We start from the raw sequence: 26,539 nt of genomic DNA on the forward strand, positions 1-26,539 counted from the left end.
TCTGAATCTTTGGACAACTCAGGCCACCGTGATTCCTGTGTTTCTGGCATTAATTGTGGTTCTAAGTGTGACAGAAGTGGCTTTGGATGTGACATAGAAATTGTGGTCAGTGTGTGATAGCCAGCTCTTGGCCTCACTGTCAACCAAGCAAAGCAAAGCATGTCCAGGTCAAACGCTTTTGGCTTCCAAGGATCACTTAAGTGCTGTGGAAAGCATTGTTAGCACTGAGAGTCTGGAAGCATCAGCTGCTTGTGGTCCCTAAAGTTCTTCTGGTACTCATTATAAAGGTAGGGAGGATAAGCCTGTGTGTTCCAGGTTTTTATATTTGTCTACTCGGTTTTACTCGCTGTTTTGGCTGCAGAAGAGCACCCATCTTAATGTTCTTGCAGGGTAACAAACAGCTGCTGCATTTCAGCTTCAAGGTGATGGCATTCTGTGGTGGATAAAATGATTCATGGCTTGGGTTCTTTTGAGCTGAAAGGTACTGTTTGAACGCAACGCTTTGGTTTCTCTTTTTTTCCTGCATGGGTCTGGACCTGGTCTTTCTATTATATAATGTGTTTGAAGGTTTAAAACCAGCCACTTGGAGCAGCACCTCTCCCGGTGAGGCTTGCTTTCAGTGGTGGAAAAAGGCTCCAGCCCTTTGAGTCATGCTGTTTTTGTCTGTTGTTCTGTGGCACTGAAGTCCTCAGGTTACATGAATACTACAGAAAAAGATTTTTAAATTTTTCTGTCCCAGGTATTTTAATGATAACTTTACTTCTACAATTGGTTAAAATGCAAGGAGGTTGTTTTTTTTTCCTTTCACTAAGTCCTGTGTGTCGATCTGAAGTAAACCTCATAGTTTAATACTCAGTCTGAGTGTGGGGTAGTAAAATGGCACATATTATTGGACCAAAAAAACAACTAGTGAGCAATGGGAGAGGGAATGGGGAAAAGTCTTGTTTTAATGTATTAAAAGCAGATTGATAGAATCATAAAATCACTGAATGGTTTGTGTTGGGAGGAACCTTAAAGGTCATCCAATTCCAACCCCTCTGCCATGGGCAGGGACACTTTCCCCTGGATCAGGTTGCTCAGGGCTCCATCCAATTTGGCCTTGAACAATTCCAGGGATGTTGCATCCACAACTTCTCTGAGCAACAGTCTTTGCTTAGATAGAATCTTTGCTTATACTTATGAGTTGGGAAAAGCCAGTACAAAGTATATCTGCCCCCCTCATCCTCTTGCAACTGCAGGACTGGCAGACTTGAACTAGAGATATGTCAGTGTTTCTAAACCTAGAAGTAGCTGCCCAAGAAGGTAAGATGTGGCCTTCAGCTAGAGACAGCCTCTAGAAAACCTTCAAGGGGATGCTAGAAGAGCTGCTTCTCCATGGGAAAAGATATGCCTTGGGGTATTATGAGAATTGGATAACCAGGTTGTGGCTTCAGAAGGTGAGAAATGGGAATAGTGTAAAGCTTTATCTCTGACAAGTGTTTTCTCAAGGTGTCTGTGAGACAGAGAGGTGCCTGTGGCCTCCACCTGCAGGGTAGCATTGTTGTTCTGGAATAAGGTTGATCAGGCAGAAATGTGAGCCTGAGCTCTGCTCCCACCCATATGCACCAGCAGCTTGTAAATGCATTCAAGAAGCTCTCAAATTCCCAGGGTAAAATAGCATAGAAAGATAGTTCTGGTTGAACTTCCTGGCACAAGATAACCTCACTGATGTCACTGCTCTGTCATATGCACATGTCATGTTTCAGAGGATTGAGGCCTTACTGTTCTGTGCAGATGGTGCAGGAGAAAATTTACCTGTAAGGAACTATAGAAAATTCAGCTCAAACAGGCAATTTCTTCCTATCCCCATGAACAAGTAGTTGGCTTATGCTCTGGATTGTGAGATTTTACATTCCTCATCTGTTATTATTAAAGTATTGCAATTATTATTATTATTATTATTATTATTGTCTGTATAATATGTGTTTAGAAATTGTCCCCGTGTTTATGCCATTTTTATCTTTAAAACATGCCACACTCAAATGCTTATGAATTCCAAAAGGCAACAGTTGCTATCATTGCACACCACTAAATTGTTAAAGTGGTGGAAAATGCACAAATAAGCAAACCTGTACCTTGATGGGCTTTTAATTTTTTTTTTTTAGCATGCAATTGGTGTTAATTTCTCCGTGTCTGTAATGTTTGTATTCACTATAACTGAACAATAGAACTTTGTTTTTGTTCTTTGTGTAAATTAAAAACATCTGTTCTCTTTATACGAAAAGTTGTTTTTTAAAAGAAGCTGGTCTGATCTAACTAAATACCAATGCTGTGTCCACAATGAGTTACTATTAATATTTGGGAAAGGCAACCATCCAAAGCAAGTGTAATGTCAAATCACTGGCGGGAGTGCATATTTATTGCTCGAAGTGACAGATAAAAATGCAGAGGTTACAAAAACAAAATTCTTGCAGATGACTAATGATGCATATATATGCCCCCAGTGCCCCATCACCACATTTGCAATTGGCAGGGTGTTCTCCACTGCCTCCTGCTCTCCAGGATTAATCATCAAGAGCTGGTAGCTTGGCACCCTCCCTGGAGGAGCGGCGCTGCTCCCACCCTCCCTCCAGCAGACCCTGCCTGCAGTGACCTTTGGGGCATGCTGGAATCTGATCCATCTATTTAATTAGCCTGACTTTTCCCCCACCTCACTCTGCTATTTGACTGCATGGGTTTATTTTCTGCTGAAGGCATGTGATTTTTTTCTGTGCAGGTGGAGGAGGTGGACCATGCTGCATGTTCCTGCAGTGCCTGTGACACCAGCACTCTGGTGATCTTCAGAGCTGTCTGTTGAGTTCTGGTGTGAAGGAGTTGCAGTCCTAAGACTGGACTGTCATTTTACTCATGGGGAGTAGTAGGAGTTGTCCTGCATTTAGCAGAACTGAAGCAGCTATTTAGGAGGTTATTTCAGAGAAAAAAACCCAACACTATTTATCATGATCTGCAGTGGTAGAACTGGGATTTGAAAGGTTCAGCATTCTCACTGCCCAGGTGACTGTGGAGCCTTGTTACTATTGTGTTTGAGCATCTAAGAGATGATGAAATTGTTGTCACAGGCAGATATCTTCAGAAGGAAATACATCTAATTAACATTTCTTGATGCAGGGCCCTATTCAAGAAAACATGTTGGTTGAGTGCAGTAGTTATGCAGTTGCTTAAATCCCATTTACTTCAGTAAGACTTAAACAGAAGTAAACCCTTCCCAGATTCTGGGCATGCCAAGCTTAGACCTGTCTCACCTTACTGCTACCTCTGGTGTCCTGTGCTAAGAGTGACATGCCAAGAAAAAAGGAACCAAGAAACAAGACCTAAGTAATTAGATATATTGTTGATATGCTTATTGCAGTCAGTTCCACAATAGGTTTTGATCTTTTATCAACATAATTTTCTAGCTGCCTCTTAGGGGACATATGTTAGTATGTCCTTCCCCTCTCCTGTTCTCCTGTAGAGGAGCCCTGTGCTTCTTTCTTTCTCTTACGCTTTTCCCTGACTACCCCTAATACTTGTATTATTCATCTCCATGTCTTCCTTCAGCATCTCAGCTCTCTCTGCCATGCGCTGGGGCATCCCCCATCCTGCTCCCCACAGGTACCTGCCCCATGGGCAGCCCTCTCCCAAGGACCTCTCATCAGCCTCTTGGTGGTATTTCATCTCCGTCTCAGACACCCACGGCTTCCTCCAGGATCCAGCTGAGCACAGAACTTGCTGAGTCACATTTCCACCACAAAAACACTCATGTGCTTCCCCAGAGTCACACAGCTGTAGGCACAGCTTGGCCAGAGAGGAGCAGACAGCTTTCACCCTGAAGTGCATCCAGGAATGCTGGCAAGAAGTCGCTTTTATTTCCTATCTCGGGTTACTGCAGCTTGGGTTAGGACTACAAAAGCTTGAAATCCCTGGCAAGCTGAAGCTGTACATCTGTCTGAGATGATGGCCAGCGTGGACAACCACGGGCTTCAGCCCATGACCAGTGAGAAGCACTTTGTTCCTTGCTGAGCAGCTGTCATTAACAGCGATCTGTGAGGCTTCCTCCCGATTTCACTCGGAGCCTTGCATGGCTGCTCTCTTCTCTGAGAGTTCTCCAGGCTTGCCTGTGGGGCTGTGGAGGTGATCTACTGCCCAGCCTCACTGGCTAATTCCTCTTGTCATGTTGCTGTCAGGGGGATGAATGCTGTTTCCATCAGTCTGATGAGCTGCTGCCCCGCTCATCCCCTTGGGGATGTAAAACCTGTAAAATGGGAACAGTACTTGCTCCCAGGGACTCTTGCAAGGGATTAGTAGGGAATGTTTACTGGGTAACCTGAGAATATCTATAACTCACCAGGCTCAGCCTCGTGTGAGCAGGGGTCTGTTTGGGAAGATGATCTATGAGGTCACTGCCTCGTATCACTGGTACCTTATGTGCTCTTCTACCGTCAGGAACTGGTGAATTAAATTAGTGCAATGCTACAGGAATCGAGCCTTTGTGCTCCTTGGGACCTGTCAGACTTCCTCACCTCTCAGCAGGACGTGGTACTCATGGCCCACAGTGAAGGGGAGAGCAAGGTGCAGTGTCCTTTTGTTCTCTTGAGGGAAACAATTCTGATGCCGATTGTCCCCAGTTATCCGGGCTGACCTAGTGCACGATGCTTCTGTCACCTGCAGGCATGGTGTTTTTATTAGGTGTGGGGGTGGAACAACAGCCTAGCCGGGTTTCTTTCCAAAAGCCGTGTTCACAGTGGAAGTTGCCCAGCTGTTCCCCCCGGCACCCCGCATTCCCGCCGCTTGTAGCGCCGGTTCCCGTTAGGGGTCTCCCTTGCCCTCCGCATGGAGAGCGCGCTCCGTGCCGCCGCCGGCGGGATCGTCCTTCCCGGGATCATCCTTCCCGGCATCATCCCTGCCGGGATCATCCCTGCCGGGATCATCCTTCCCGGGATCGCCCTTCCCAGGATCATCCTTCCCGGGATCATCCTTCACGGCATCATCCCTGCCGGGATCGTCTCTCCCGGCTCACCGCAGCCCCCCACCATCAGTTTCTGGCTCAGGGCTCACTGATGGATATTGTGCCGGGATTTTTGCTCAGGAGATTTCCTTGGCAAGGGAAAGAGCTGGATCCTGCTGCCGGCACTGCTGTCGGGGCTGTGTGCCCCCTTTTCCAGCCTCTCAGGGGCACAGGGATCCCTGGGACTCCTTGGGGTTCCTGATCCGTGTCTGTTCAGGACAGACAGCATCCCTGCTCGGGACAGCCGTGCCAGCAGGCAGGGACAAACAGCACCGAGTGTCAGCATCACACAATGGTTTGGGTTAGAAGAGACCTTAGAGATCATCTTGTTCCACCCCCAGCCATGGGCTGGACACCTTCCACTAGAGCAGGTTGCTCAAAGCCCTGTGAAACCTTAAACACCTCAAGGGATGGGGTATCCACAGCTTCTCTGGGCGACCTGTTGCAGTGCTTTGCCACCCTCTAAGTAAATAATTTCTTCCTAGTATCTAATCTAAGTCTCTCCTCTTTTAGTTTGAAACTATTCTCCCTTGCCCTATCACAATCTGCCAGAGTAAAATTGCTTTCCTTCTATTTTATAAGTACTTTAAGTAGTTAAGTTTCCTCTTTAAGTACTGGAAGACTACTAGGACATGTCTGGAGACCTTCCTGCTTAGAGATCTCACCCAAGCCTTCTCTGCTCCAGGTATTGCACAGGCCTATGCTGTCTTCACAGGAGAAATGCTCCAGCTCTCTCGTCACCTGTGTGAGCCCCTCTGGCCCCTCTCTAATACATCCATATCCTTCTTGTGCTGGGGATCCCAGGGCTGGATGCAGCACTGCAGGTGAGGTCTCATGAGAGCAGAGTCAGAGGGCAGAATCCTCTCCCTTGATTTGGAGCCCACAGTGCTTTGGATGTAGCCCAGAGCATGATTCATTCCAGGCTGCACGGGCACTCCTGTGCTGTGTCCAGCTTTTTGTCCACTCGAACACCCACAGACAGATACAGAGCTGTATCTATGTTGTATCCATACAACTTTGCAGCTTCATTCAACACACCTGCATGGAGTTTCAGGCTGAACCCAGGTTTCTTGGTGTCAGGAAAGCAGCCAGTAAGGGGAGGGAGGCTTTGAGCAGGGCTGTAGCCCAGTCACAGATCCTGTGTGCTGTCCCTCTTTGGGACCTGGGATGTTCCCCTGTGTTACCAATGTGTGAAGAAAACACATGCAAAGGAGGATGCATGATAGCAAACCATGCACAAACATGCCTGCCCCCCTCCCTGAATCCCTGAATAATATGAAATCATGACAATGATGTTCCAGAGACTTGATGTGGTGAGAAAAAGGCCCCTTTTGGCAATGGGGTGGCTGGGAGACTTTTGCCTCTCTTTCTGCAGATGATTTATCATCCTACCTCTCCTATAATCAGTTTGACTCCTGTGTAGTCCTTGTGACATCTCATGGAGCTGTCTAAAATTATTCAAGTTTTGTGTGTCTCGACAGTGGATGGGAATTTCTGCTGATCCAATATTATCTGGTGCTCAAAATACAGCAGGTTGTGAAGGCAATAGCAATACAGCACCCTGTATGCTGCAGCCTTTACAGAGATCATGCACTTCACTGCCAGGGCTTGCTCCTCATCTGAAATCACCTTGATAGGGGATTTTTGTGGCACTAAAAGTTTTACAGCTGATTGCATATTTTATTCTTTCTTCACATGCAACACTGAAGTGCCATCACTGGCAGCCCTGCAGCATACGAGTTTAGGTCATCTTGTCACCATTTGGTAGAGAGGAGGACTTAAGCTTGAGCCTAAAACATTATGCTAAGATTGAAATGCCAGAGTGGAATATCTTTACAGAAGTATTTTTTAAAATTTTATTTTGGTTTTAATTTATTTATTATTTCTGGGCATGAGCTCCTGTTGTTGGCAGTGATGTTAGTTCAGCTGTCTCACAAATAGAGTTTTGCCCCAGATGCAGCTGCATGTACAATCTGTGGCATAGGCTGACTTATTTAAACAACATGTAGCATCTGGTCTCTGTGGCTTGGGCCACTTACTGAAGGTCACACAGCAGAGACTGGAAAACAGCCCAGCTCTCCTGCCTCTGATCTCTGCACTCAAATTTTTGCAATGCTTCCTCAACCACAGAACAGCACTAATGTCCACAGGCAAGAGAGGTGCTGTAGCCAAACTTGGGAGACGTGGAATACAAGGTGGCTGAAAGTCTGTCTGGGCTTGGAGGTGAGTGGTTAATGAGCTGGAGCCTGGCTGTGGTCAGTGCTGAGTGGCAGCTCTCAGCTGTGCTCCTGGGGTGGATGGTGTCAAGCACCTTCAGCACTGCCCTGGGGGATGGCCTGGCAGGCACCTCTGTGGAGAGTGCCAGTGGGAGCACTGAGTGTGCTGGAGGTTTGACTGCTGTCCAGGGACACTTGACAAGCTGGGGAAATGGCCCTACAGGAGCCTCAGAAAGCTCAACAGAAAGGAATGTGAGGTCCTGAACCTGGGATGGAGCAAACCCATGCACCACTGCTGGCTGGGGACAGATGGAGTGCTGGGAAGGAGCTTAGCAACAAAGGGTGTAGGTAGGGATCCTGGTGGACACCAAATGGGACAGAAGTCCCCAGTGGCTCCTGTGCCACTGAGGCTACTGTTCCCTAGGCTGTATCAGCCAAAGCACAGCCAGCAGGCTGAGGGAAATGTGATTCCTTCCTCACTGTTGTGGGCTGAGCTGCTGTGCTCAGTTTGCCCCTTGGTACAAAAATGACATGGACATCTTCAAATGAGATCAGTCAAGGCTGGGGGCTGCAGCACATGATGAAATAGGAGGAGAGCTGAGAGATCTGGGTTCTCTCAGCATGAGGAGCATCTGCTCACTGTTGTGTCCAGCTGCCTAAAGGAGGGTTGCAGAGAAGAAGGAACTGAACTCTTGTTAGACGTTCATAGCAAAAAAACAGAATAGTCACAATCTGCAGCAAGTGAAATCTGAGTGAATACAAGGAAAAACCATTGACAATCAGTGGTTAACCACTGGCATGATTGCCCAGAGAGGCTGTGCAATCTCCATCCCTGAAGATTTTCAAAACATGGCTGAACAAAGCCCAGAGCAATCTGGTCTAATTTTGAAGTTCTGAGTATAAGTTTTGACCAGATGACTTCCAGAGGTCTCTTCCAAGCTAATTTATTCCATGACTTTACAATAGCTGGATACCTTTAGTATAATTCTTGTTGTATTCCTGGGTGAACTGAATAGAACCCTTTGTCAGTTTTGTTTTCACAGGCACACCTTTCATAACCACCACATATATCACAAGAGAGAAAAAAGAAGTCCAACACTGAGAGGAAAAATTGAAGCAAAACAACGTTTAAGAGCTACACAAAACCTCCAGTGTCTCAGAGTTGCTGGTTGCTGCTAGTGTTGGCATGAGAGGAAGTATAAAGTGGATTAAGTGCAAGGACAAACAATCTGAGGCATTCTGCTAGCAGATTCTCCTGTCATCCTCCTACCTCCCAACATGATGGTGATCCAAGCTGTGCAGAGTCTTGGATGAGGCTCCAAGTGCTGAATCACTTTGCCCTCCCTCCCCTGAAATGATCACACACAGAAAACAGACGTGACTTACTGCTGCGATGGTAGCCTTGAGATGGGATCTGACCCTTGATGGCCTTCTCTCTCATGATCCCAATCATATTTAATGGAGGAGGTGCAACAAAGTGACAAACATATCTTCATGCTGCCAGAAAAGGGCATTGATAATGTAATTTCAATATGATGCAAAACCTTTTGTATTTGAAGAATATTAAGGCTCCAAAGTGAAACTCTCATTGGTGTAACAGTAACTCTTATTCTCTCTCTTGTGAATGAGGACATGGGGTCCAGTGTATGTTGGAAAGGGACTGCCTTTGGTCAGTCAGGTAGCACAGCAAATGGTTAGTGAATTGGGTGAAGGGTCTTTGGCCACATCTACATTAGTCTCTTAAACCCTCTGGGTATGTAGGGCACAGGTACAGGTCCCTTGCACACTTCTGTCACGGGCAGACTTGTGCAGTACAGTCTGAGAGTTAGCACAGGCAGGCAGGAGATCTGCAGTGAGAGACAGGAGTGCTTGATTAGATTAATACAACCAGAGAAAATATCACTTTACAGGTCTAAATGTATTTCTGTGCTTGGCTCCTAGCACTACTCATCCCTGAGCCTTAGACCTCATTCTTAGCCTTGGTCACATCTTCCTTGACCTGTGCCTTCTCACTAGCTTGTTTCACCCCTGCCTGCTCCCCTTCCACAGTGTATTTCTACCCAGTATGTTCTGCATTGATCCTACCCCCCTCATCCCTGGCATTTTCCTCATCCTGTCCTTTGAATGTGGTTAAATCATCTCATTGACTTAAGGGCTTTCTCTGTGTTCTGCATCCATATCTTCATTGCTCTTCTGGTGCCTGACCTCATTTTGCCTTCATTTTTACCACTGAATTCAGACTGACCAAACTAGTGGGCAGATCCATATTGTTACAGTAAAGGTGTTTCCCTTGGGCTGCAAATCAGAGAAACACTTTGGTGAGTTGTTGAGCCAGTCCTTGGTGTGCTGAAGTGTGCTCCACTACTGCCTTGAGCAAGGAGTGTGCCTGCTGATGAGTGAGGTGGGATTGGGCTCCTGGAGCAGTTCAGAGCCTGTGCAGGACTGATGCTAAAGCACAGAAAAAAACAGCAATTTGCCAGCAGTGCTCTTAATGTTGCTGCTGTGGCCCAGAGAGCTGTGGGACTGAAAGGCTGAAGGTGACATAGATGAAGAGTAAAGACCAATAAATAGAGGTCAAGAGGACTATTCAGTATTCTGTAATCTAAGCAGTAAACACTGGGGAAAAGGGTGAAGGCTTGAATGGGATGAGCCCTAGAAATCAGTGATGGGGCACAACCTTGGAAAAATGTGTGGAAGCAGCCATGCCTAAAACTGGAATTAACATTTGCTCAGTCAAGGTTGTCCTTACTTAGACTTAGTATCATACTGAATATAAAATCTGCATCAAAACTGTTTCAGCTGTGTTGGCCAGACTGAGAACTTGCTAATCTTGATTTCTGCATTATACCTCTGGAGTTCACCTTTTGTTGTTTGAGGCTGTTTTTGTTTACATTTGCACAATTTGAAACAAAACAAAACACCCCCAAAAAACCCCAGCGTAACCCAAAATTTCTGAGCATTTTTTGAGGAGTTTGAGTACAGGAGAAGCTGTAGTAGCTCAGTTCCCTTGGCAAGGGAAAAATCACTGTAATGACTGGCCATGTTCCCCCCTGTTCCTTGAATTTGGACAGCTTTGGTCAATGGCAGGCAGTTGGCTGCTTCCTGGGTAGCAAGAACAGTTTCAAGAGGCAATTGCAATCATTTGTCTCTCCTCTCACCTAGAGGAACTGAACTGCTACTGCCTCCTGCCTCTGTTTTCAAAGCCTTTGGCCTTTGCTTGGGCATCATCCTTTTGAAGTCCTGCTCATTACACACAAGCCAAGTAATGCCACTTTCAAAAGCCAAGTCCATTGACTTCAGAAGCTCATGTACTTCAACTTCTGTGTGTTTGCAACCAAGGTTTTACCAGAGATTGATGGAAAATCTGCTCAGAGAGTAAAAAAAATAGTGGAGTGTATGTCTAGCAGGATTTCATTCCAGGCTTCAATTATATAAACACTCCTATAATAAGCATCTTTGGCAAAATCCATGACCCAGCTGTGCCACTTTTCTTACAGTACTTCTATTCCTGGACCCATTTTGCTAAGCTGTAGGAAATTTCTTGGGGTGCCTAAGCAAGCATCTCCTCAGGTCATGCTCCCACAGCAGCCAGTGGACAGAGCTCAGCTTCTCCAGACATTGTGTCCAGCTTTAGCTCTTCTCTGGAAGTGGAGACACAGCCTGTCTTTCTTCCAGGGCTATGCAAAACAACAGATAACATGGATCCATGACCAAAAAAAAAAAAAAAAAAAAAAAAAAAAAAAAAAAAAAAAAAAAGTAGAAAATAACCTCAAGAGTTAAATCTGATGAATATAAAATACTGTACAAACTATAACTATAAAACTGTAACTCAGTGTATTCACTGTGTTTGTTAAATCTCTCTCACACAGCATTTTAAAAGACCAACATTTTTTGAAGTAATCTTTCCCCAGCTATTCTGTATTAATGACTATTTACATAATAAGTTATTTTAAAAGTTATATGCATAACATACTTCTTTGAAGATATGCACTGGATAACTTGGAATAAATCCTACCTCATTTAATACAGATTTTCTGAGATGTGTAGAAAAATGAGAGTCTTGAAAAACCTGGAAAGAATTCACATCTGATGAAAAAGAAAATATTATATGTGATTAAACTTTCCAACCAGCTTTAATAAATACACTGATATTTAAACCAGAGCAAAACAGAACAGTGAGGTATGTCAACATTTTTCAAGGCTTTTAATAATTTTTCAGAACATGAATACTGAAAAGTTATATCCAATTATCATTGCTCCTTTTTCTTCTGTAAATGGCTGTAAAGTAATTGAGAAGGTAAAATGGTATTGGAACATGCTGCTAAAAGTTACTAGAACACCTAAATCCCCTGAACTACAAACAAAATAAAATGAGAATCAGTCTAATGATCAAGTTATTTAAATTAAACTAAACACAGTAAAAAAAAAGTTTTTTTTATAGCAGGGAAGTGAAAAGCTAAAAATAACATTTTCTATATGAGATTGAGGTTCATTAATAAGACCTGCAATACTTTTGCCTCTTAAGCCCATATTACATGTAAAGTACTCTAAGATTTCTAGTTTTTAAAAGATTTTTAAAAATTTTAAATTTTTTTTGGTGTCTTTCAACATTTCAAAGTGTCTCCTACATGTAAAAAAATCCAGTCCTTTATGGTGAATGAAAGACTTTAAGATGCAGTACCTGAGGTTCTGGAAATATTTCATTATTATCTCAGAATACTCTTTCTAGCCTGTCACTCATACTTTTAAAATTTAAACAGAGCTGAAATAAGGAAAGTAAAGCAAAACAGAAAAGAAACTGTAACTTGAGTCTGTTCAGCTGCAGCACAGCCTGTCTGTGAGAGGAGATCTGAACACTAATCTCATTGTTGATTTACATCAGATTACTTTTGTCTGAGTCTTTACTGAGGCTGTTCAAATCAGTTTGTAAATGTAGATTGAAGGAGCAATTTATACCATTATCTTGACAGGCAGCTCAATCAGGATAATTCATTGAAAATATCTATTTAGAACTCATCATGGAGACAGAGCATTTAATGCTTTCCTTTTTCAAAAAATAAGGATGATTTGCTAAGGAAATGGGGAATTGAAATGCTTTTTTTAAAAAAAAATTTACTTTCTAGAAAACAGATGTGCTTAAACTCTTATTAGCTCTCTTTGCATTGATGTGATAATGCATGATGCTTTCCAAGTCATGAAGGAGCCTTGATCTATAAAAATTACTTGCAAATTGTATAATTACTTTTTTAATTAATAAATGTTTACTAAATTGTAGTAAGGGAAACATTGTTCACAGTAACAGAAATTTATTACGACTTTAAAACACAGGTCCCTATTCAGCAAACCAATTTAACATGTAGCTAGCAGATGAAAAATTCCCTTAAGTTGTATCTATAAGGAACTCTGTTGTTGACATGAAGTTCAGACATCTAAACCAGGCATCCTTCCAGCAATTAATGAGTGAGGCACTCAATTTCCCACATGCTCCAAATTTAGGAGAGGAGGTCAGGTTATCTGAACTGGCTCTTACCTGTTGAGGGATGGATTTTTCCTGACGATTTTACTGCTTATTTGCAATTCTTAGGAGTATCTTCTCTCCACTTTGTAACCTCAGGAAGGGCCAGCAGGCTCCCAGCCTCTGATAGCACAGCAGGACCCCCCAAATTTGTGCAAACAAATCTTTGCAGGGATGCAGATTTGGCCAGATTTTGAAGCTGCTCTCTGGTCAGAATCTGAGGGGCTGGCAGCAAGGTGCAGGAAGGATTCTCATGAAAATTCTTATGAAGAGTAGAAAGCTGCTACAAGAATTTCTGTATATTGGTGTGGAAGTGAAACCCTGATTGCTTGGGAAACCTTGACGGAAAGAACATAATTCTTCTTTGTAGGAGTGCCTAAATGCTTTTCTAACAAAAGTCCTATGAAGGAGTTAATACTTTGTAATTTCACTAACAAAACAAAGGCACAGACAATCTTTCTTCTTAGTGTCACAGAGGCAGCCAGTAGTAGAAAAACTCTCTGGTCCTATATTGCTACCACTGGGGCATATTCTTATTGCTTCTTCTTTTCTTGAGGAGTTATTAACATATTTATATCTCATAATAAAGGGATATCTATGCAATACCCAAATATGCGAGGGAAGAAAATGGGGGCAAAATGTATTGGTTTGAAACTGCCATTTCAGAAAAAAAATCTGAAATTTTTGGTTTGAATGTAAAAAACTAACAAAAAGTGAAGTGAAAATAATGCATTTTTTTATTTGTTATGGGAACAGACTTTTTGTAAGTGGATAGATGGAAGAAACAGTGGGTTTGGTGTGGCAAGGGGCTCTCCTTGTGTTCAGTGTTACACCTGACTGCAGCAGCTTTGCATGGGGTGCCCAAAATGCCATTAACTCTGGAAGCCTAATCTATTTTTTGAGGAAACTTTAAGCAAATAAGGGCTGGTTAAGCCTTTTTTAAAGGAGTGCAATACAGCACAGAATGAAAACGGTACTTTATCCAAATGGTGAGGTACAATTACAAAATTGCACAGCAGCACTGGAGAATAAATACAAGCTATTCAGGCAGATAAGCATCGGGGTACGAACTGAGTATGAAGATAATTTATATTTGTTTTTCTTTGGCTATTATGAACTTTGATGATTTTCATCCTAATTTAATAGCATGATAAATCATTTTCATGAACGTCATGCTCTTTAATTGCTTCCTTGTTAAAATGTGAGCTAATTGTCCTTGGTCTCAGAATAAACCTTCAGGGAAAATAAATAAAATACTGTTCTGAACAACCCGAGTCTCTTAAGTTCAAGGAAGTTGCATGGAAGTGCAAATGTCAGGACAGCTGCTGTCATGCTCCTTGGGGGAAGGATAAAATCAGAGCGCTCTCCTGTGTGCTCCTCACTGCTGCTGGGTGAAGGTCTGTGCCTGAGGGAATTCCAGAGCTCAGCCCAGCCTCTGACCCCCTCAGACTGCACCAGTGGCTAGCACCAAAATCTGCTCAGAGGGTAAAAAAAATCCCACTGGCCTGGACACCTGCACTGGACATGGCAATGCTACCCTTGCACAGTCTTTCTGTAGGGAAATAGTTCTGCTGGACAAGAACTCGTGTGCCTGCTCCTTGGGAATGACACCAAAGAATACCTTATAAATGAAGTATGCTTCCCATTAGGGATTACAGCATCACTTGATCAAAGTCCACTGGAAATAGCTCTTGGCAGCACAGACATTCTCTGTAACTCTTCACTCGCTTGAGTCTGATTGGCAAAGCTGGGAAAAGCAGTGCTGATGGAGGGCTGGAGGAGACAAGCACATGACAAGGGGTCTATTGTTGTTTTTGTTGTCTTTCTCCTTGGTTAAGGAATGCCTGTGTGAAATTGGTTTTATGGATGCAAAGAAAACATTGGCAATGGCTTTATTCTTCTATGGAGCTGATCGTGCCCTACACACTGGCTTAACTTGTAAAAGTAATGCAATACAGGCATTGCTTAAAATTAAACAATTTTCTGGCAACTCTGGTGAAATATATTGTCATCGGCTGTAGAGCACCGACACACTTGATAGAGTTAAAGAATGTTTGGAAGACTTCAAGCTCTCTCTGGTTTGAGTTTAATGAAATCTGGGCAATCATAATGTCTACCTGGCAGCTCACAAGAGACGCTTCATGTTCATTATTTTGTAGTTAAACTATCTATCTGCCCTGATGTGCAAGGATACAATTTGTATATATTTAAAAATCATCTATTTCCATTGTAAATTATCCATAAATTAGATACAGACATTTAGGCACCTCAGAGGGGTTTTTCCATCTCTGTTTTGGTATTAGGGATACATGTTGCTGAGTTTTGTGCATTGGTTCCTCTCTGGAGAAGATCAGTGTTTGCAGCTGGGAGAAAAACACACTCCTCCACTGCCTCTTCTTCCCATTCTATGGGCTGTAAATCATAACCTTTAAAAAGATTAAATACTGGTGCAGTGCTGGTTTTTATGGCTTTTGTTTGAAGACTGCAGAGCATCTGACAAATGTAAATTGATCCTGACAAAACCTCAGTGAGTTATTATAGAGCTAAACCTGTCCTTCACAGAGATGGCAAAACATAAGTAATATGATTTATAAAAGCCTCCATACTCCAAATAGATCGTGAGCATAGTCCTAGTTAAATACATTTGAGTCAGTTTTCCTGTTGCACGTAAATCTACAACGCCTTTAAGACAAAAGGCAGAGATGGATGACAGACAAGGCCCTTTTTTCTGCCATTTTGTGCCTCAGTGTTTGCACTTCAATGTAAGAAAATTAAGGACTAGTTCACTGTATTCCTTTGATTTTGTTTTGATCCCAAGTGCTGGTACCCAGATCATTTGGGCACCAAGAGGGGTACACGTTTGTTTTACCCTGTCAATGGAGAAGACAAAGTTCTGCTCCCAGCTTACTCCCTGGATGTGAAAATTGTCCCATTGTTAGTGTATGCGCAATTCTATTGAAAATACAGTCAAACACCCCTGTAAAAATAAGGTTTGTACAGAGCAAGAGAGAATGGAGGATAGCAGTGCTTTCCTGCTAAAGCAGGTCCTAGATTCCTCTGAGCAGTCTTCAGGCCTCTCTCACCCCTTTTCTCTCCAGACACACATGTTCCAGTTCATTTTACTTTTATTTCCTTTTTGTGAGTGTAATGTGCAGATTACGCAGCTGTCTTTTTGGTTATTAAACGGGGTTTTATAGTTCAAATATATCTCATGTCTGTGTATATAATGGTCCCAACATGTTTATGACAGGTTATGTCATTGGTTCCCTTGTTAGTGGAACTAACAAAGCTTCTCCACTAGTTTAAGAGGCCTGGGAATTTTGTGCATCCTGTTCTTGTTGCTGTATGTCAGTGCTGGGCGAATTGCCATTATACCTCGGTGCACAGTTCACTGGTTAAGAACATGTGAGTGTGTCTCCCTCTAATGTGTGGCTCCAACAACAACCTGCTCATTCCCCAAAGCCAGCAAAGGCAATCTTGCCAATTCTTGAGATTTTATTGTGAGTCCCTTGACATTTGGTGTGTGCCTTAAAAAACACAGCTCCTGGAGTTAAGATGACTACATAAGAACCTCAGCTTTCATTTGAAAAATAGCATAAAATAACATATTCTGAGCCTTCCTGTTGTGGAAGTGTTTGGAAGTAGACCCCAGAGGTTAAAAAAAAACCCTAGACAGCAAGTGCAATCAACCCCTAATGTGTTATTAAAATCAGATCTTGTGGTGTGATTTTTAGCTAAAGACAAGTTCATGAGTATGGGAACCTGTCTGCAACTTTTGGATGGCTTGAGCTGGCAGTGTAAGAGATGCTGTTCCTGTTCAAGTGCTGGGCTTTTGTACTTTTGATGCTAGAATTCCCATGCTTTTTTCCCAATGACAAATGTACTGCAGATCTGTGCACTGCTCAGGGTTTGACTCATCTGCAGCCAGCAGCCTGGGGCCATTTGGAACTGAAACTCAGGTATGTTGCACTTAGTCAAGCACAACTCTGCTTTAGTTCACTCTCCTGGAAGAAAGATCAGACCTGTGCAGGTGCTAAGCAAATTCCTCCCTGGTTACATCTGCATGGCTCTGAGAGCCTCAGCCCCTTTGGTCTTGGCTCCAGAACCCACACAGCCATGCTAATATTGCAGTATTGTGCATGCAGTAATATTTCTAGTGTGGTAGCTCGTTTGGGCACCCTGCTACACGAGAGACACAATTCCCAGGCAGGAGCAGATTGGAATTTGGGGTGAATGCACTGGCCTGTTCACACCACTGTAATGAGGGTTATGTTAAGAGTGCTTGGAGAATTGCTTCTTAATGGTCAATGCCCAAAAGAGGCCCTGTGCCACCAAAGCTGTGCTTTCCAGCACCTGTGCAGACAAGTGCTTGACAACTGTTGTGTTCATACAGGTGTGAAAATGGAGCATCCCAAGCTGGTTTTACATTTTATGTGTTGGGCTTTTAAATATCTGCCCATGAATGTATCTAAAAGCACCCTTTTCATTGGATTGGACTTTCTAAAGATGACAATCCTTTCATCAGAAATTGGCTTGTAGCACTTCAGCACTGGCTTGGTGTTACTCACTGCTTGAGATATTGATACTCTTCATCTTGCTCCCTTTTCCCATCCATTTCCTCCTTCGGCTGAGCCAACACCTGTGTTCCCATATGGGCAAATTTGGCAGGTGCAGGGGATGGATAACAAGCTCTGGAATATGTTTTTCCAAGTGTGTCATCTGGCTTATAGGAGAACTCTGGCTTAGCTGTACTGCCAGTACTGGAATGACTCTGGAGCTGTCTCCAGTCAAATGGTTGTAGAGCTGGCTGGCTTGCTTTGTTTTCCTGGACAGCATATTGTCTCCCTTAAAAAAAAAAAAAAAAAAAAAAAAAAAAGAAAAAAAAGAAAAAAAAAAATATATATTCCCTTTTCACTGTGAGAAATATGGTCCTTATGAAACATCTGACATTAAACCCCTGTTTTAAAATTCCTTCTGCAATCTGTGTGCTAGGTCCATTAAGATAAAGGGAAGTATTTTTCTGGTGTCTATATATATGCTTGTATTGTAGCTGGGAGAGGAATTATAGGAACTACCTGTGTCTCTGCTTCTGAAATCCAAATCTCAGCTCTAAGAATAAGTGCAGAATTCTTTGCTTGCAAAACCACAGCTGTGGTTAATGACCATAATGGAGATGAAGCAGCACATTTTCTTGCAAGCATTAATAACTCCTGTGCACATTGTCCACATTTTGCAACCACATTTTCAAACCATGGCATTTTTTTCAGAGGACAGCTGCTTGAGGAAAGCCTTTCTTGCTACCAAATGCTGGCACTTGGTTGCAAAGGTCTGCTCTCGATTTAAAATATACAAATACAGCAGGACTGGTGGCCCAGCACTTGAAAAATCAACAACTAAATAAATCTGCTAGCTATTATTGATCTTCATTTTTCCCTCAAATGGTATCAGAATTCAGCATTCCTCAGGCTGAAGGGAATGAGGAGCTCATTTTTGAGTACTTGCCATAGTGCATATGTCAGTACTTGCCACTGACTTTCCCCCATCGCAGCCATCTGCAGCCCTCCTGAACAAAATCATGTGCAGCATTGTGTTTAATGTTCCTGAAAGAAAAGGGAACATGTAATAATTATTTTAAAATAAACACCAAAGGGACAAGTACTGTGTTCTTTGGCTTAATTCATACACGGATGAAATCATTTCTCTAAGCAGTCCTGCCAATGTCTTGTTTCAAAGTCTGAGCCTTGGAGGAGGGCTGCAATCACTGAATGAAGTGTCAGCCATCCCTCCCTGCTCCCGCCCTGCTCCCGGCTCCACGGCAGCAGAGTGAGCTCAGCCACGGCAGCACCATGCCCAGGGAGGGGAGGGATGGAATTCCTGCTCAGGATAAGAGTATAGCACCATGCCCAGGGAGGGGAGGGATGGAATACCTGCTCAGGATAAGAGTATAGCACCATGCCCAGGGAGGGGAGGGATGGAATACCTGCTCAGGATAAGAATATAGCACCGTGTTCAGGGAGGGGAGGGATGGAATACCTGCTCAGGACAAGAATATAGCACCATATCCAAGGAGGGGAGGGGTAGAATACCTGCTCAGGATAAGAATATAGTGCAGGCACTGAATGTGAGCAAGAGCCTGGGTGCCCTGTGGCAGCTGGCTCAGGTGTCCTGGTACTGGCTCCCCACTTCACCTCATCATGGAGCAAACACAAATCCTGGTGGACTGTCCATTGTGGGCTCAATGCCTCCAAGAACTTGGGATCAGCCTGATCCCCTGATGGCTTGGGGATGAGTGGGTTCCCCTGTGGGTGCCATGTGTGCTGCTCTCCTGCCTGGCACTGGAGTGCTGTGGGTGGCACTGGGGCTGTGCTGCAGGGAGGTGCAGTTGTGTCCAGTTCCAGTGCACGGGCTCCAGCTCCTGGTGTGGGCAATATAAGACAACTGTGCAGGCTTAAAATTTGTTGGGTCTGTATTAGATATGAATGCTTGGTCTCTCTCTCCTACTGTCCTCCTCCCAATCTGTCCCCCCTTATTTGCAACATTTAGTGGCAGTGGTACAGAGAAGGACTCTCCTTTCAACATGTGGCTTAGCCCATTCTGAAAATCCCACTGCTCTGTCTGGCTCTCAGCCCACAAGAGAAGGGGCTATAAGGCTGAACACAGGAAGATGCTAGGATACCCATGGGTTATTCATGGTCACCTGGAGTCAGGCATGGTGAAGTTCAGAGTGATATCTAGCTCACATGTATTTCAAATATATTTTTGCTCTTTTTAAAATAGCTGATGGGCACAGAAAGATTTGGCACTTGTGTGATGGGGCAGAGCCACAGAGGTTGGGGCATGATGACCTCTGCAGTGTCATGGCCAGGCTGTGCTCCTCTGCTACCAACATGCCAGGACAGAGGACCAGGGACTTGGCAAGGGCATTTACCCCCTCTTGGCAACCACTGTCCAGTTTAATTTTTAATTACCTTTGAGGAAAATCTCAAGATATCACCAATGCTCTCAGAGGGAGTTGCATCAGTCTGTATTCAGAAATCACAGTGAAAACTCAAACTTTGCTTTGGCATTCATCTGAGGAACATTTAAAAACTTTAATATAACTGAGATGAGGCCCTGTAACTGACCTGTGTTTTGCTTTTAATTTCCAAATCATTACTTGATTTCTATGAGATGGCACTTGTCAAACAGAATGTGATATTGACACTATTTATTGTTTATAGGATAATCTGCAAAATTTTCTTCCACCCAGGACTCCATAATTTCCACTTAGTGACAATCAGAAATGGGTTTCACCTTGTCTGCACGAGGCTGGCTTTTCCCCATTAGCATCATTGCTTTAGCTCTGAACCAGAACCAGGATAATTCACACCAGTGGATGCTGTGCCAGCACGAGGGACGTTTACAGACAAACCATCCTGCACTAGCAGACAGCACAGAGTCAGAACAGAAACTCTTCAAAGGCTTGCAGCCATCTCAGCCCGAAGATGCTGATCCAGTGAGCAACATCCCGAGCAGATGTCTGCTCTGTAATTGCCTGTGTGCATGTTAACACTTCCAGGTGATGATCTGACCCCTGGGCTGGGGGTGCATGGGGCTGGGGGTGTGCAGGGGGTCAGTGTGTGTTAAAGAGGATGATTTTTGGGATGCTGACATCTTGATGTACGGCAGCGTTTGATGAAACGCATCGTTTACCCCGATCCATCAGAACAGGTTGAGCTCTATCTGCCGAGCCTTTGCCGTGTGAGTCGGTGGCTAGGGAGGAAATTGTTACTCTCCAGCCCAAGCGAAATGAGTCATGAAGAAGCAAAGATCCTGTGTGAGTTTGATACAATGTTCACTATGTCTTGGAAGAGCTATTTTAAGAAGAATTTGGCCAGGATCCTCGACTTTTGATTATTCTTCTTTCCTTCTCCTTGAATTTTACTGTTTCCCTGTAGCATGTTCTAAACGTTGTGTCTTGATTTATATCTGTAAATAAATCTCCTTATTTATGAGGATGTAATGTCCCTGGGGTCCAGGAGGCCCCAGCCATTCCATGTAGCTGAAAGAGACGTTACCTAAGTGGACCATGAATCAGAAGTGGGGCAGACAGGCAGAACTATTTTTACCAACCCACTTGACTTTTGAGGGGGTCTGCCCAAGAGGCAGCTGCTGGGGGGGACTGGGAAGGTGTTAGGAATGATACCCTGGGGTACAATTTCTGAGCATTACAAGGTGCTGTGCTGAATTATGGAACAGTGGAAGGAAGCAGGAGAGACTGTGGGAAAACTGTTCTTGTGCTATCTAAGCAATAGCCAGGGCATTCTTGACAGAGGAAGAAAGGTAGAAATTGGTGGTAGCTGCTAAAATGAATAAGTTACTTTCTGTTGTTCACTTGCCAGAAGCAACCAGATAGAAAATGTGTAGCAGCTGGAGTTGGGTTGGTCACAGTATAGTGAAGATGGAGCTTTGCTTGCAGCCTCGTAGGCTTTACTTCCACTCCTGCATTTCCCCTCTGACAACATGAAATAAACCCTAGTGTTGGCATTTCTGCCAGTGCCCACAGAGGGGCTACATTTCCATTCTGTATGTTTGAGTGTGAAGCTTACAGGAGGTTTGTGCTTCTTTTGGGGTACAAAATTCTTCCATATTTTTCTGGATGGGTTCTGGTTGGAGAGATGCAATGTTGTCCACAGCAAATTCAGATTCTGAGTAGTAGTGAGGCCAATACCTGTCACCTGACTTTTCTGTGTTTATGGCCTTTTTTGGTAGGGTGGAAACCTTGTCCTAACACAAGTATAATTTCCATTGCCTTCACTGAGAGATTTCACAGACTAGGGATCAAAAGTCTTTCCTTGATTTTTGTTTCTTCAAACCGGTCTTTATTTTCAGGATTTTTAAAACCCATTTATCTTAGTAAAAATACTCTGCTTGCTCATCTCAGTAAACTGGAGATGAAGAATGGCTCTATGTACTTTTACAGATAGTTTTATTGTTGCTGGTAGGGTCCTGATCTATGACTGGAAAAGTTACTGTCTTGGAAATGCTGTCTTCTCACTCAAAATATATGTTCTGGCCTGACTTTGAGTCTAGGCTTTTACTGTGAGTGATTACTGAAGATAATGTGTTTACTTTAATAAACTAACAAATGTTCTACTAGCACATCATGTTTAAAAGTGTTTTCATTGAGCCTTTCCTTAAAAGGCTCCAATTTCATGGGAAGATTGAGTCTTCTGCATGAAAAGTAGAAAGATTTGAGTAAAATCAAGAAATATTTCAGGTGAAAAATATTATTAGAAGGTTCTATGTCAGACCATCTTCATGTCCACACTTTCTCACATGGACTGACCCCATCTCTTTGTTCTGCTGTAGAATTGCCACCTTGCACTGCTTCCCTTTGTGGAGGGACAAAGGGAGCTGTGTGAGGACATTGCACTGCACTGGGAGATGCAGTTCTACCAACTATTTTCATGAAACAAGAAACATAGCATTTAAAGATTAAAATACTGTTTTATATTTCCCCCCTCCCACCCCCCAAAAACAAAACAAAAACAAAACAAAAACTCAAAGAAAACCACAAACAAATCACGATTTCTGCAAAAAGAGGGAAAAGTGCTGGCATAGTCAGGAGACTGATTGAATTCCTCTACATGTCACTTCAACACATTTATTGGCTTAGAAATGGTGACAATGTCCTCTTGCTAGTAGTGAGGTAAGTGACAGAAAGCAGCCAGTACTCTTATCAACTCCCTTGAGGAGTTTAGGGAGTAACAAAGAAGAAAAACCATCTTTTGTCTTGTACATAGACCAGCTATGATATGTAATCACAATAAAAAAAGAGCACACAACCAGCCAGTGTTTGTCAGCTGTCTAATTATAGCTACAGCCAGCCAAATAGCCAGCAACATGCAGTCCTCATTAAATGTGCTGTGAGCAGAAATTGCTGTTAGGGTCCAGAGAAGCTGGGATAGTGAGAGGCTGGACAGAAGTTATGCAGGAAAAAATTATTTGAGGACAGGAACAGCTCTGTGGTCCCCCAGCTTTGGAGACTGAGGAACTGAAATGCTAATATTAAGAGAATATGACTTTTTTTAGAAATTCAGTGTGTGAGTCACCCAGAGATGCTGAAGATGATTATTCAGCTGCTCTGTGCCATACTTTTGAAGAACTTTTTTGCTGAAAACTTCCCTCCCAACCTTTTAATGACTGAGTTTTCCTTTGCTTTAGCTTAATTTATGTTGTTTTAACACTAGTAGGGGATAAGGTTGCCACTCTTGTCAAAACACAGAAACAAAAACCTAATACATAAACAATGTGCTTTTATGACAAAAGAATGCTGGTTGTGTGTGGGCAGCTGTGATCAGAGTAACAGCACTAAAAATATAAGATAAGCACATGATAAATGTGGCTAAAGTGTCCAGGAGGTGTCCAGGTGACAATATTAATAGAAGGACTCAGAGACCCTTTGAAAAACTTAGAAATTTAAGTTATAGAACATTTTGATAGCTATTTTTAAAACGTGAACAGCACAATTGCTTTTCTTTCTTTCCAGGTGTCCATTTTCTGTAAGGATTCTCCTGTGGACAAAGTCTCTTCCTGAACTCTTGCTGCAGTCATCCATTGTCTGCTTCACTTCTGACCAGGTACACACCAGTTCCTCAGAATGTACTAATGGTTTGATTCAGTAGCAATAGCTGAATGACAGGGGAATAGATAAGATCAGCTTTCTCCACCTGAAGCAGCTCTCTAGGAAATCATGGGTTGAGAAAGGAATGAGATCTTCCTCAAAAAAAAAACAAAACCCAAGCACCTCATGGCCTTGGGGATATTTAAATGGAACCTGGAAAATCCCTCAGATTTTTCTACCAGCAGCAGCAGGGTGTGTGCAGCCAGTGCCCACTGGGAGCTGTGCAGCCAGAGCTTGTGGCACTGGGGAGATGCTGCCAGGTGGAGAAGGGAAATGAGCTCTCACCTCCCTCCTGGCTCTGCTGGGTCTGTTCAACAGTGAGGAGTGAAGGGAAGGCCTCCATCTGCTGCCACCTTTTCTTTTTCGTTAGGAGCCTGGCAACCATTGCTGCTAGACCAAGATGCTGCCAGCTTTAGACTGTGGGAATCTGACCCCTCAATACACCCCTCTGAGCAGGGGGATGGCATATACAAGTCCATCACTCACAGTTAAAGGGCATCCACAGGAGCCTTTAGGCCTAGGAAGGCGTAGATACACAAAATGAAGAACATGTTACTGATGATTTGCTTCTATTTGTTCTCAGAGTAAAGGAGTTTAAGGTCTGAATTCATTCTTAGCCATGCTCCGAAGTTGACAGAGTTAGATCAGTACTGTGTTTGGCAGGATTTCCATATCCTGCAATTCAACATGGAATATGCAATCATCTGACAGAAGGTTCAGTGTGTTTAGTTGTATAACTGTTAGAACAGATAAAGGATCAGCCAGGCAAACAGTGAAATATGAAAACGGTTCTCGTAAAAACATCCCAGCCTTGGGGCGTGCATCTGCCAAAACTACTCCGTGGTGACATGAATGGACACAGCATTTAACTACTCTCCAAGAGGAGAGAGGATTACAAGGAGGTGGGGAAAGCAGAAGAAGCCAGAGCAAGCCTGCCAACAATAGCAGGTTGCAATACTTAATCTCAGTGCTTGTGCCAATGCGCTTCGAAGCTGCTGTTGTTTTTATGAGGAAAAATGCAGAAAAGACTAATCTGTGTATTTATGTCTGTCTGGAAATGTTATAAGTGCCGTGTGGTCATTTTGATTCCAGAACCAATGGGGTCGGTATTCCCAGGATGGGGAGACTTGGACACGGTGCCAGAACTCAGCCACTACACTTGGGACTGAAAGAAGAGAGAGTGAGTAAATGGATGGATTCAGCAAACTGGGAAACAAACCACAAACTCTACCCACACTCCCAAATAATCTGTTTCTGGGGTGTTGCAGCTTAGGGCTACAGCTTGTATGCCCTTGAGAAGTTCTAGAACATTGTCTTTAGTCCTCTCAAATAGCAAAGTCACCTAATTTGCTCATTTCTCTCCTGTCAACATAGCTGTTGTTTTGTGGGAGTTCATGCTGGTGAGGTGAGCTAGAGTGAGTGTCCTGTGTGCTGCAAGCTTCAATGAACACAGGCAAGTGCAGTAGAGGGGCAGTGCTTGCCTTCCAATGAAAACATTTTCCTGTGTTTTCCAGTATAATGTTTCACAGAACAAGGGCCTGCGGCTTATTATCTACTTGTCTTTCCATTCTCAATGGAAACAGAGCATTTCTTGACAAAATAGAGTGTGTTTTAATTGGTAGCTACTCTGATTTGGTTTTTGGTCCCCTGTAATTCTTTTGACAGTGGCAGCAGAAGTTGTCAATACAGCACTGACATTTTGTGGGCAATAGGATTTGTATGCAGGTGACAGGCACATTATGTAGGTTATTGATCAGTATTGGTGTAGGACAGGCTTAATGTGACAGAATCTGTCTTTTATGGTTTCCACTGTGGTTACCACAGCCTGCCTGGAGGCTTTAGGGTCAGGTTTTGTTACTGGTGACAGTGGAAGGAGGAAGCATGTTTTCCATGGGCTGTTTGAGAAGTGGATTTGGACTCACTGGCATTCCCTGAGGAGGGTGGACGAATAACACAGATGATTTGCTGCTACTTCATTCTACTCTTTGGTTACAGAAAAGCATAATACACTGATCTGTCTTTCCTATCTGATCCTGCCATGGTAGTCTCCATGCTGTCTAAGGGTTTGTTTGATAATGTGTCTCTGGTGGTTTGTGCAGTTTTGCTTTAATCCAGCTAAAGCTTAGCTCTGTTTGACTGGTAAAAGACAGTGACACGTAGGAGTAGGGCTTCTTTGGCTTTCTTTGTTGGGTAGGACAGATACTTGGCAGCTGAGTTTCCCAGGGACCTAGGGATTAAAGTGAACCTTGAGTTTCTTTCTCACTTGAAAGCCTCCATCACTCCAAATTTAACATTTTTCTTCTATATAGGCAGTAAACTACTGCAGGGAAGAAACGTTTTCCAGATGACACTGCTCCATAAATGGTGTTGTAGGATGTCAATTAACTGTGGGGGGAGTTACACATCTCTAGAGTACTCATGAGATCTCTTTTGACAATGAAGTGTCATTTTGGAGATAAATGAAATGTATGCACAGGTAAGAAGTTGAAAATTAGCATAATCCTTGTCTAAAATTGGTTTATGTGAGTTTCAGGAAAGATTTCTGGGCTAAATTCTGAGGACTGGGCTAAACTAGGCTAGCCTGAGCCTAAGAGGGTTTGCTGCTTCTGTAAAAACTTTTGCCTTTCAATGTCCCTGGATCTGTTAATGTTCCTATAGATTTTTTAAGGAATGGAAAGAGAATTTACACGACAGTGGTGTCATATTTTGATGTTCAGTCACGTTTGTGACCTTCCAGGTACAAATCTGAATATCTAACAGGATAGCCTTACACAGTATAAATGAGATTTCTGAAGCTGCTGTGCAAATGGGAGCTTTATCCAAGGTGCAGAACTGAACCATTTCCTTTAGAAAAGGAGGAGATAACAAGGAAAATGGATGTTCAGCAATGTGGGTACTTCAAATACAGATTCCCACATGCCTTACTGTAATTTGTCTTGATAATTCTGTGAAAACCAATTTTTCCTCCTGTTATCCTGAATCGGATCTCTCAAAGATATGAGATAGAGACGAATAGAAACTGTCCATCAGACTGAAAAAAAAAAAAAAAAAAAAAGATCTAGCAGCAAATAAATAAACTTTGTGCAGTCAGACACCGTTGCTGCATACCTAAAGCTGTA

The 26,539-nt window shown here is 43.3% G+C and overlaps 1 long non-coding RNA gene across 1 annotated transcript; it reads left to right on the forward strand.

Moving 5' to 3' along the window:
* The first annotated feature begins 208 nt into the window (after positions 1–208).
* LOC306812226 lies at positions 209–26,068 on the forward strand. The gene is made up of 4 exons (XR_013776824.1): positions 209–287; positions 23,286–23,376; positions 24,513–24,600; positions 25,730–26,068. It is a non-coding gene; the product is annotated as an uncharacterized lncRNA (long non-coding RNA).
* The last annotated feature ends 471 nt before the right edge of the window (positions 26,069–26,539 follow it).

The sequence above is a fragment of the Erithacus rubecula genome, assembly GCF_903797595.1.
Source record: "Erithacus rubecula genome assembly, chromosome: 2".
Classification (NCBI taxonomy): domain Eukaryota; kingdom Metazoa; phylum Chordata; class Aves; order Passeriformes; family Muscicapidae; genus Erithacus; species Erithacus rubecula.